The sequence below is a fragment of the Pleurodeles waltl genome, chromosome 5 (genome assembly GCF_031143425.1).
Source record: "Pleurodeles waltl isolate 20211129_DDA chromosome 5, aPleWal1.hap1.20221129, whole genome shotgun sequence".
NCBI lineage: Eukaryota > Metazoa > Chordata > Amphibia > Caudata > Salamandridae > Pleurodeles > Pleurodeles waltl.
The window spans coordinates 234,298,332-234,310,773 of record NC_090444.1 but is presented as its reverse complement, the minus strand read 5'-3'; positions in this window follow the sequence as shown (position 1 = coordinate 234,310,773).

The window sequence follows — 12,442 nt, the reverse complement described above, 5'->3', positions numbered from 1 at the left end:
TAAGGCACACCCGTGTGTTTCCCCCTATGCCGGCGCTAAATATGCTGCCGTGCTCAAACGCAGCCATCCTTGCACCATAGTGCAAGGATGGCTGCGTTGAGGGGGAGATTGTTTTTGTGCAGGAAGGAATACCTTCCTGCACAAAAACAATCATAAATGGTGATTTGCTCTTTCTATGTGTGCTGCAGAATACAGGGTGGCATTAGATTTTGGCGCTGCCTCAGGTTTATGAAAACTCGTAAATCCGGGGCAGCGTCATAATGCAATAGGTGTTGCAGTGGCACGCCCACAGCAACACCCATTGCATGCCCCTTCCACGCAAAGTGCTGTGTGTGAAGGAACCATATTTACAAGGTGGTGTTAAACCACAAAAAGTGGCTTAACACCACCTTATAAATACAGTGAAGTGCATAGCGCCACCATAGATCACTAAAAGTGACGCTCCAGTGGTGCTAGGGGTTTTTAAATATGCCCCTAAATCTCTGAAACTGTGCATATTTTTTCACTAATTCTTTTTTTAAATCCATCTAGAGCTTCTGAGAAGCAATCATAATAACCTGCTTCTGCACTTTGTGGTGGAGTCATTACATGTGGGTGCTCAAAAATATCTTCAGCATCCATGCCTGTTAAATTAAAAAATAAACCTTTTTGCCTTTCTGCTGGAAATGTAGTACCATTATTGGCTAACAAATGATCCTTAAAGGACCAGATGTAGTATGCATTTATGCGGTCGCAAACAGCCCAATCAGTCCGTTTGCGACTGCAAAAATTCATTTTGGTAACTTGATACTGGATCGCAAATCGGAATTGCAACTACATACTGATTCGGTATTAGGAAGGGGTGTGTCAAAGGACGTCCCTTCCTAATATCGAATCACAGCGGTATGCAGGAATGTTTTGTGACCAAAATGCGGTCACAAAACATTCACATTTTTCAACTACTTTAAGTAGGTGGTAACCCAAACGGCAAGGGGTCCTCAAGAGACACCTTTCCCTTTGTGAATGCATGCGACAACATTTTTTAAGAGCAAGCAGTGGTGCCACGGACCACTGCCTTCTCTTAAAAAATGAAAAGCAAGCTTTTCATCTTTCTATTTTAAACACATCCCATAAAAAACGAAAAGCAAGCTTTTCATCTTTCTATTTTAAACACATCCCTTAAGGAAAATGGGCTGCAATTAAAAAAAAAGTTTTGTTTTTTTAAAAGCAATCACAGACATAGTGGTCTGCTGAGCCTATCGGGCCACCATCCCTGTGATTTTAGAGTTTCCTAATGGGTTGCAAATTGCGACCAACCTCATAATTATTAATGAGGTATGCCGCTTTGCAACCCATTAAGAAACGCAAAATGAAACTCTAAGAGTTTCATACATTAGAATAGCGATTACCCAATTGAGATTCTCAGGGAATCGCAATTAAGTATTCACAATTTAATAATACATCTGGCCCTAAATGTCTTAACCATTTCTTTCATTTCGTACTGGGCTCAAAAAAATTTAGGTGGTGGATGTCTGCAAGTAGTAGACATAACAATAATACATATATAAATGAACCACAGTTCTAAATATGATTAACTTGTTGGTATTACATACACTTTGTATGCTGAAAAGTTGTGTGCATCACAGTAGTGAACACACAAATAAATGGTAAATATTTAAGAAAGGTGTGCGTGTCACCATACTGAACGCACTACTAAATGTTAAACACTTCGGAATGGTGTGCGCATCACCGTGGTGAACACACCAATAAATGGTAATGTTAGAAATGGGGTTACTGGTTGGCTAGGGTATGCAGCTAAGCCAGGCAGAACCCACACACTCTAGTTAGGGCAAGGGAGTTACACACCCAAGATAACCCCCGCTCACCCGCTTGGTAGCTTGGCACGAGGAGTCAGGCCTATCCCAGAGGCAATTTGTAAAGCGGTTGCACAACACATACAACACACGTGATGCACTATTCCCAGCACAAAGGAAAAACAATACCAAGTTACATAAAAATAAACATTATTAGACCAAACACTACATACCAGTAATACCCTGCTACCCAAGCAGTTGTCTGAACATTACACATTACTATTACTCTGCAAAAGCCAGCAATAGTCACATAAACCATATAGGTTACTGGTTATCCTGCAACATAAGCACTAGTCAGGTAAACATTACTAAAGGAATGCACGTCATACTAAACGTATGTTCATATTGCCAAAACATTATCATGACTGCACATAGCATGACACAGCACAAAAGCTCATGGCATTGACATACAGCAAAACAATATCATGACTGCAACAACAAAGTCTTGAATGCACATAAAGTGAGGCATCACCAACATGTGTGCACATCAAATGAAATATTCCAAGAATGTACATGGCACAGTAAACTTGTCACCATGAATGCCACAACAACGTCATTAATGCACATCAAGTGCAACATGTAAAATCACCAACAACATCTTGCACGCTCAGTTTGCAGCATGTCTGCACTTCGTTTACAGGGTCTACGGTAGGCACAGACCCACGAGCTGGGCACGTGAGCTTCTGCACTCCAATTAGGATGTATGCAGTAATCAGGGTCACCCTCGTCCTAATCTCTGTGCTCCAATTACAGTAATAGATGAGGCGGTGCAGGTGCAGCAGGGACAGGGCCACCGTTGAGGGCTCCCTTCCCGCCCTGCTGGTCAAGTCATGCAGGCCCCTGAAAGTGCACTCCCTCAACAGGTGGGCACACTTGCTGAAGAGGGGAGGGGGGAACCCTCCCTGGGCTCCCTGTGTGGGATTTCTAGGTGCCACTTCCCTTACAGGAGATACGGTAATCTGCGAGAGCCTCCTGGCTCTAGCGTCTGCCTTAGCACAGCCGGAACCTCCGTTGAGGATCCTCCACCGGCCACGCAGTGAAATATCAAAGACCCATTGGGGTCAGGAGGTGCCCTCAGAACAGCGCCTCAGCAACACGTCTCCCCCTGGTGTCTCCGGGTGGTCCCGCAATCGGCCTCATCTGGCAGCTTTTACCTGGGGGGGACCCTGCAAGAACTACCCAGGAGGTGTCTGGCCCTGGCAGCAAGACATCTCAGGAATACGGTGGACCAACCAGTCGAGCAGCACCTAACATCTTCTGCAGCTACGTGCTCAAACTCCAGCAGCAGCACACAAGGACAAATTCCGACGGAGAGCTCTTCCCACCCTCAGCCAATAACAAAGCTCTTCACGCACTCAGCAGGTCAAACACGGAGCGCTCTCCGGGCATAAAATAAAGCGCTCTTCCTGCACTATAGGAATAATTCGCTGCAGCGCTCCCCAATGCTGGGAGGCAAGAAGAGCTACAGGGGAACAGGGGGCACATCATCCAGCCCTTGAAGACAGTAGAAATGGGGCACAGGGTGCCAGAACCCAAGCAAGCAGGCCAGCACCAAGGTTTGCAGGCAGTGTCAGTTTCTCTTAGTGACCTAGCAGGTCACAGGTCAGCACAAAAGCAGCAGTCCAAAGGCGGTTCCTGGCGAGTCCTTCCAGCAGCATCCTGTGTCCAGGTCAGTCCATTAGTGTCTCTCTAACATGGGAAAACCACCTGTACTTATACTCAGTTTTGCACAACTTTCACAAAGAGGGGGAGAAGAGGTTCCAATTAGTTCCAACTGATTCTAGGAGTGTCCCCTCTCTCCTCCTGAACAGGCTCCAGACATCAGTTGGGGGTAAACAAGCCCTTTGTGTGAGGCCAGGGTGGATTCTTTACAAATGCAGGTGTGCCCCACCTCCCCTTCTCTCTACCCAGGAAGACCATTTAATATGCAAATGCACCTCTGTGACATCTCCATCCTCCCTGTGTACAGGCTGTCTTAAAAATATGCAAAAAGCCCAGCTGTCACTCTGCCCCAGAGGTGGATTGGAGTCAAGTTGTAAAACACCAGTCATAAGCACAGAGAAATGCTCACTTTCTAGAAGTGGCATTTCTATAATGGTAATAAAAAATCCACCTGCACCAGTAAGCAGCATTTCTCGCTAACATTACAACCATACGAAACAAGCCTACACTACACCTCATAGATCAGACAATACCCCCTAGACATAAGGCAGGGCATTTCTAATGCAATCCTATGAGCAAGGCAGCACTCACAGCAGTGAGAAGCCAAATAGGCTGTTTGTCACTAACAGGACAGGCCACACAACCAGGCACAAGCCCTGCCTTCAACATACATACCACCCTGCCCATTGGGATAGCTAGGACTTACCTTAGATATGACTTACTTGTGGTAAAATGGGAGTTCCAGGCCTGCCAAGTAAATTTAGATGCCAGATCCCTGTGGCAGTAAACTGTGCACACAAGTCCTGCACTAGGAAGCCTGAGACAGGTTTGTAAAGCTACTTCTGTCGGCGGCTGCAGGCCTACTAGTAGCATTTAATTTACAGGCCCTGGGTATAGAGATACCACTGTGCAAAGGACTTACAGGTAAATTAAATATGACAGTTAAGTATAAGTGAATCATACCAACTTTAGAAGGGAGAGCACCTGCACTTTAGCACTGATCAGCAGTGATAAAGTGCTCAGAGTCCTAGAGCCAACAACAAGAGGTCAGAAAAATTAGGAGGAGGAAGGCAAAACATTTGGGGATGACCCTGCAAAAAGGGCCAGGTCCAATAGGTAAATACTTCAGAAAGATGTGTGCATCACCGTGGTGAATGCACTACTAAAACGTTAAATACTTTGGAAAGACCTGTGAATCACTGTGGTGAAGGCACTGATAAGTTTGTACATTTACAGTTTAGATGTGCACATCTCCGCTGTTCACCCGTTGAAAACATAACAAATGCTGCTGTATGATTCCAATGCTCCCAAGATGGCAGCTATGTTGTTTACGTGCGTATAACGTCACACACACAATACTCTGTGTTGACATGTGTATGAACCAAACGTTGCTTATGCTGTACTTCCAAAATGGTGCTGATAAAATGACTAGACAGGCAACTTCCTGTTGCTCTGGTATACAATGTAGGATGATGTTGTTTGACCCTCCTGAAATGAGTATCATCTCCTGTGCCAGTTTCCAATGATGAGCCGTCCGAAATGGCAATGAAAGTTCCTGAACTGCCACCTGCACTCCTTGAAGTGATCTCCAATCTTGACTTCACAAAGACAAACTGCTGTTGTTGCTATTATGTCAACGCAAGCGACAGAGCAACTTTGTTGGCCAGCTTTGCATGGATGCTCCCTCTGGGCTCTTTGACACATGTAGCCAAAAATTTAGTAGGCACATTACAAACTTCACACCACAGGAAAAGTGCAATAAATAGTAGCTCTTTATTGGACCGTTTTCCATCCCATTCTAAACTGAAGACATCACGAAGTACGCATCCAGGGACACGCCTTCAAATGATTTGCACCTTTCTCACTGGAAGAACCCAAACTATCAACATACCCTCCTACTCCTCGGAAGCAGGCAAACTCAGCTGAGAATCCCACAGGGCTCCTCACTCAGACTGAAACTCTTCAACATCTACATGTATGTAGTAGGAATATACCAAACTTCACACCAGAGGAAAAGTGCAATAAGTAGTAGCTCTTTATTGGAGCATCCAAATGCCACAACAGCTAAATCTAGTGGTAGTAGAACCTTACATAGAACTTAGAACCCTGCATGAGCCACAACAAGGCTTTACCAATAAGAGCAAGGCAACAGCAATCAAGTTGGGAAGATCATGGAATACAGGTAAGTATGACAAACTTAGTGATGGAATGTTAAGAACGGTCAAACTCAACACAAATCCATACTATAACTTACCACAATGACTCCACTGGCTTAAGTCATATGGGCTTGCAACATAAAGATCTTCACATATGCCGACAACATGCAGCTGATACTGTCCCTCTCAGATAAACACCCAACAACAGGAACAAAATCACCACAAGGATGTTTGAAGAGGCTGCCTAGATAAAATACAACTTCATCAAACTGAACTCGGACAAGATGGAAGTGGTGGTCTTCACTGAAAGACATCTCACAATGGGCCTAGAAACCCCGGAGTCACCAACATGCCGTGCTCACAAGCAAGAAACCTCAGAATTATCCCAGACAAAAAAACTGTACATGGCCACCTAAGCCAACACAATGGCCTCATCCTGCTTGAACACCCAGTGATGGTGAAGAAAATCTTCTAGTGGCTACCAACAGCGACAGGAAAATCACCCAAGCCCTAATCAACAGAAGACTGGACTATGGGAATACCCTGAACGCAGGGATAAACAGCAAGCTCCCATAAAGACTGCAGAACATCCAAAACGAAGCTGCCAGACTTGACCTCCGATGCCGAGCCCACATCACAACTCTATTGGCTCCCGATACACAAGCGCTCACACTTCAAACTCCTCACCCACACCTACAAAGCACTCCACAACACAGGCCCTGCGTGCCGTATTCATTTCCACCAACCTTCCAGACACCTCCGCTCTGCCGGTCTCCGCTAGCACACACCCCACGCGTACACAAAAAGAGAGCAGAAGCTCACACCTTTTCATACCTGGCTCTTCTCTTCTTGACTTTCACAAGAAGATGAAGACCTGGCTCTTTGAGTAAGCCCTCCAGGGCTGATCTCACACACCAGCTGCAGAGTGCCTTGATACCCTCAGGGGTGATTAGCACGCTATGAAAACATCATTAACATAACATAAACTCACAACTGTAGAAGGCATTTGATGTCCACAAGCAGCCATCAGCTGCATCAACCTAGTCAGCAGGCGGTATTTTAATAGCGGCAATAGCATAATACTGTTATCTCTTCAGTATAAAATGGAAAGAGAAAACTGGGGTTAAATGTCATCCTAAACTGATAGCTAGCCGTGCTTTGCATTATCCGCTTCTCCGTTAAAGCTTAAAATGTTCAAAGATCTCGAGGAAAAAAACGTTTGCTAAACTACAAAAGGAATAATTAAAGAATCCCATTGGAAATGAATAGACTGGAATGAATTTAGAAAATGACATATAATGCCATAAAAATGAAGTTCCTAAAGACTTGAAGGGCAGCAAAGTCTTCCAATAATGTGAATTTAAAAGAGTTTTAAAGAAACGAATGCTCTTCAATGCCAAGTTTTTATGGAGGGCGTATGCTACCCACATGGGCTGGAGCTCCTCCAGTCTGAGCTATAATATTGTGCTACGGGGTCTATGAAAAATACAGAACTGGAACAGTTAATGCTGAAAAGAATGTCGGATTTTTCATTACTTTTTCCACAATTCATTTTTTTAAACCATCACTCTGGAATCCCTTTTCCGCTGATAACCGGGATCTGATTTCCTTGCCCAGGCTTCATTAGATTAGAGGCATCGCGGTGGCTGCGCCGTATTTATTATCGAAAAAGACAGTAAGTTCAAAAGTTCATAGGCAGAGATTTCTGACGTGCAGTATTCACTTGGGACCATATCTGACCTAATGCGAAATATTAATAAAAGCGGGATGTAAAACTATCATAGGAGCTGAAGTAGAGCGTCGGGTTACAAGGGTCTCAGAAAGGCGCCCATATATCAAGAGTTTGTGTATGGAGGACGTTTCGCCTCATGACCTCTGTGACAAACAGGATACATTTATCTTGTACTTACACCAAAATCTACATTTGGCATTTTTTATAGTTACTGTAATTTAGCAAAGGAAGCAAACAGAATGTGAAAATATGATCTGGCTCTGTTTCCTCTCCACCGCCTCTTATTTTTCAGCACAGTACTCGGGTGAAGGAAAGAATCAGCAACAAAAGTTAAAAACAGATGAATGAAAAAATGGTGGAAGCCGATTCACGTTTTGAAACACAACCGACTGTGCCTGATTGTGTTACAGCACAGTAAAATAGTTTGTACATTTGAATGAGTGACAGTGACCTATAAGGGCCATATGTACGAACACATTTTCCCATAGACACAGAATAGGTAAAACCCTTTGCTACATCTGGCCCAGAGGCTCAGATTTATGAAAAGTGCGCGCCTTAGCACCTCCCTAACGCAACCATGTGTGCGCGTTTTTAAAATACGGCGCACCATGGCGGAAGTCAGGAGAACTAGCGTCATAATATTTGAGGCTAATCCTGAGCTTTGGAGGACTAGCGTCAACTATTTTGACGCTAATTCCGCAAAGCACCAAGAGGCTCATTGAACACAATGGGAGCCTCTTTTTAATGGCTGCACTTAGCAGGCATTAAAAAATGCCATTCAAAATGGCGCAAGGGAATCTCATAGATTCCATTGCACATTTTTATGGCCCCCCTAGCTCTGAAACGCCCCCTGTTCATATATTATGCCTGGCGCAAGCATAATGTGACACAAATGATTACAAAGTGGCACAATGCAAGCATTTCATCACTTTGTAAATATGGCACTGTGTTTTTGCCCCTCCAACGCCACATTAGAGTAAAAAAAAATGATGCTAATGTGGCGTTGGAATGACGCTGGGCCACCATAACTCTGGGCCTTAGGCTGTGCAGAAAAAATTAAATTATTCAATGGTGGATTTTGAGCAACACTAAGGGCCTGATTACCACCTTGGCGGATGGGATACTCATTCACAAACGTGATGGATATCCCACCCGGTGGTTTACAAGTTCCATAGAATATAATGGAACTTGTAATACGCCAGGTGGAATTTCTGTCATGTTTGTGACATAGTATCCCATCCACCAAGGTTGTAATCAGACCCTCTGTGCTGTTAAACTGTGGGACTATACAAAGGAACAAGCAAATTCGCACCTTTTTTTTGTGTGCCCTAGAAAGCATTCGTAATCACTTACATAGACGTGGTGTTGCGTGTAACTACGATGTGAGCAGTTTCACCAGAATGTGCATTTACACCGCATTTTTGTTGTGATGGATTGCGGCACAATTCCAAAGGAAACAGTGGCACAAATATAGGCCATTATCTGAGTGGAATACAAGGTAAGGCTCAATGGGCTGCCATGTGCTATTACCATACCATTTGGGGATTGCAGCAACATTTGGAAGCCAGTGCACTCATTGGGACAGTCCCAGCTCCCCAGCTGATCCATGGCCCTCCTGCCTGCCACTGACAGTTCGGCCACATTTCTGATTCTGATTGCGACAGCTCTGCCCACATTCCTGAGCCTGATTGTGACAGCTCTGCACACATTCCTGAGCCTGATTGCAACAGCTCCGCCACATTCCTGAGCCAGATTGCGCCAGCTCGCCCCCATTCCTGAGCCTGATTGGAACAGCTCAGCCTGCATTCCTGAGCCTAGTTGTAACAGCTCCACCTGCATTCCTGAGCCTGATTGCATCTGCTGATGCCCAAGCCGATGTCTTCTTCGCACCACTGCTGCTCCCGCCCTCCCGCCTTCCCATCTCCTACCCCAGCCCCTCCCACATCCCAGGACATATAATGGAGACCGCAGCGTGGTCTCTCTGAGAAATGCCTTACCCATTAGGCCAGTTTCAGCTCCCCAGCCACTCCACAGCCCTCCTGCCTGCCACTCACAGCTCCTCCTGCATTCCTGAGCCTGATTGTGACAGCTGCACCCGCATTCCTGAGCCTGATTGCGAAAGCTCCAACTGCATTCATGAGCCCAATTGTGACAGCTCTGCCCACATTCCTGAGCCTGATTGTGATAGCTCCACCTGCATTCCTGAGCCTGATTGCATCTGCTGACGCCTCTGCCAACAACCCTTTGCACCACTGCTGCTCCAACTTTCCGGCCTCCCACCTAAGCCCCTCCCACCTTTCAGGGCATATCATGGAGACTGCAGCGTGGCCCTGCAATGGATGCGTTCAGCGGGTGCACTGCTGGACCAAAAGTGAACCAAAGGCAAGACAGTCTGTGCTGTCCACTCCTGGACATGCCCAGCACCAGGACCCCTGGTCCTCCCACCCCCCCATTGCTACACCACCAAGGAGCTTGAGGCCTTGAATGTCGGACATCTCATCAAAAGCTGCTTCATGGCCTCCCCACGCTCAACCAAAGGACCCTGCAGTTCCTCCTGCAAAGCAGGCCCACCTGCGCACAGTAACATCCACACTGCACCCACACAGAAGACTACGAACAATCAAGCACCACTCCAGTGCATCCTACTAAACACCCTCTCCTTATGCAAACATGCCACAGAAATCTGGGATAACATTACCACCCCTGACCTATGTGTCGCCTTCATAACTGAAAAAAGGCTAATACCCTCTTCAAACACCGACATTGCCACGCCCATCCCTGACGGCTACAAGATGATAAACCAAGACCGCACCAACATACATCGCAAGGGCATCGTCATCATCTTCAATGAAACCATCCAATGCACCATCACCAACAACAACCCAGTGCCCCTCATGGAGCACCTCAACTTCAGAGTCCGGACCGATGCTAATCCCGTGATGTGAGGCGCCCTCACATACAAACCCCCGGGACCACACCAAGCCTTCTGCAATGCCATTGCCAACCTCATCGCCCCCTTTGCCATCTACTCCCTCCACTACTCAGCGATCTCATTTTCCACCTTAACGACACCTGGTCCACTTCCCTCAAAGAGAGCCTCATCGGCCTCACCCAACTGGTCACCAAACCCACACACAAAGCCAGACACACACTGGATGCCCTCTTCACTTCTAGCGACAGAATCGATTTCACCCACGTGAAGGAACTCACCTACACTGACCACATCATCATCCACTTTACCATCTCCAATTCCCAGCACAACCACCTCCAAGCACCTTAGCTCCCCTCACTGAAGCCGGGGCAAAGTCCCTGAGACCCTATGGGTACAGGCCGTAGGCACCGCACAACCTTAGCCCACGGCAGACCTTGACCTCAAACAGGCCATCCAAAACCTCACCACCTGCATCACCAATTTCGGTGACAGAGTCACCCCGATGAAACCAGCTAAAATCAACAACACCTCCAAGCCAGTGAGGTGGTACACTCCAGATCTCAGAAACTCCAAAGGCGACTGCCATCGACTCGAGAAACAAGGATGAAAAACAGCTGTCTCAAACTAAACACCAACAAAACTGAAGTCCTGATCTTTGGGAAGAACATCTCCACATGGGACCACAGCTGATGGCCAGCAGAACTTGGACCAATGCCCTCTTCATCAGACCACGCACTAAACCTCGGCATCATCCTCGTCTGCCAACTACCCATGAATAGACAAGTAAACTAAGTCACCTCCTCCTGCTTCTACATTCTCCATATGCTCAGCCGAATCTTCAGATGGATCCCTATTGACACCAGAAAGGCAGTCATGCATGCCCTGGTCACCAGCCGCTTCGACTATGGCAATGACCTCTATGCCAGAGTGTCATACCATCTACCTAAAATACTCCAGACTGTACAGAGCACTGCAGTCAGAGTCATCCTCAACCTCCCCAAGCACTCAAGCATCACCCCACACCTCAGGAATCTCCACTGCCTCCCCATCCAGAAGAGAGATGCCAATTCGAAATCGTCACACTTGCGTATAAGGCTCTCCACAACCTAGGGCCATCCTACATCAACCATCGACTGAGCTTCTACATCCCAGCAAGATAACTACACTCCACCTCACTAAACATCACACACACACCCCGCATCCATCACCGCTTCAGCGGAGACCGTTCATTCTCCTACACAGCAGCCAAATCAAATCAAATCATAAACATTTATAAAGCGCGCTACTCACCCGTGAGGGTCTCAAGGCGCTAGGAGGATAGGGTTAATGCTGCTTGAAGAGCCAGGTCTTGAGTTGCCTCCGGAATGCGAGGTGGTCCTGGGTGGTCCTGAGGTTGGTGGGGAGGGAATTCCATGTCTTGGCCGCCAGGTAGGAGAAGGATTTCCCACCTGCCGTGGTGCAGCGGATGCGAGGGACGGCGGCGAGAGCGAGGTTGGCGGAGCGAAGTTGACTGGTGGGTGTGTAGAAGCTGAGACGACGGTTGAGGTATTCGGGTCCCTTGTTGTGGAGGGCTTTGTGTGCGTGGGTGAGGAGTCGAAAGGTGATCTTTTTGTTGACGGGAAGCCAGTGCAGGTGTCTCAGGTGGGCGGAGATGTGGCTGTTGCGGGGTATGTCGAGGACGAGGCGGGCAGAGGCGTTTTGAATTCGCTGCAGACGTTTCTGGAGTTTAGCGGTGGTTCCTGCGTATAGGGTGTTGCCGTAGTCCAGGCAGCTCGTGACGAGGGCGTGGGTCACGGTCTTTCTGGTGTCAGCAGGGATCCAACGGAAGATCTTTCGGAGCATGCACAGGGTGAGGAAGCAGGAGGATGATACGGCGTTGACTTGTTTGGTCATGGTGAGAAGTGGGTCCAGGATGAATCCGAGGTTGCGTGCGTGGTCTGAGGGGGTTGGTGCGGTGCCAAGGGCCGTGGGCCACCAGGAGTTGTCCCAGGTGGACGGGGTGTTTCCGAGGATGAGGACTTCCATTTTGTCTGAGTTCAGTTTCAGACGGCTGAGTTTCATCCATTCTGCGACGTCTTTCATTCCATCTTGCAGGTTGGTCTAGGCG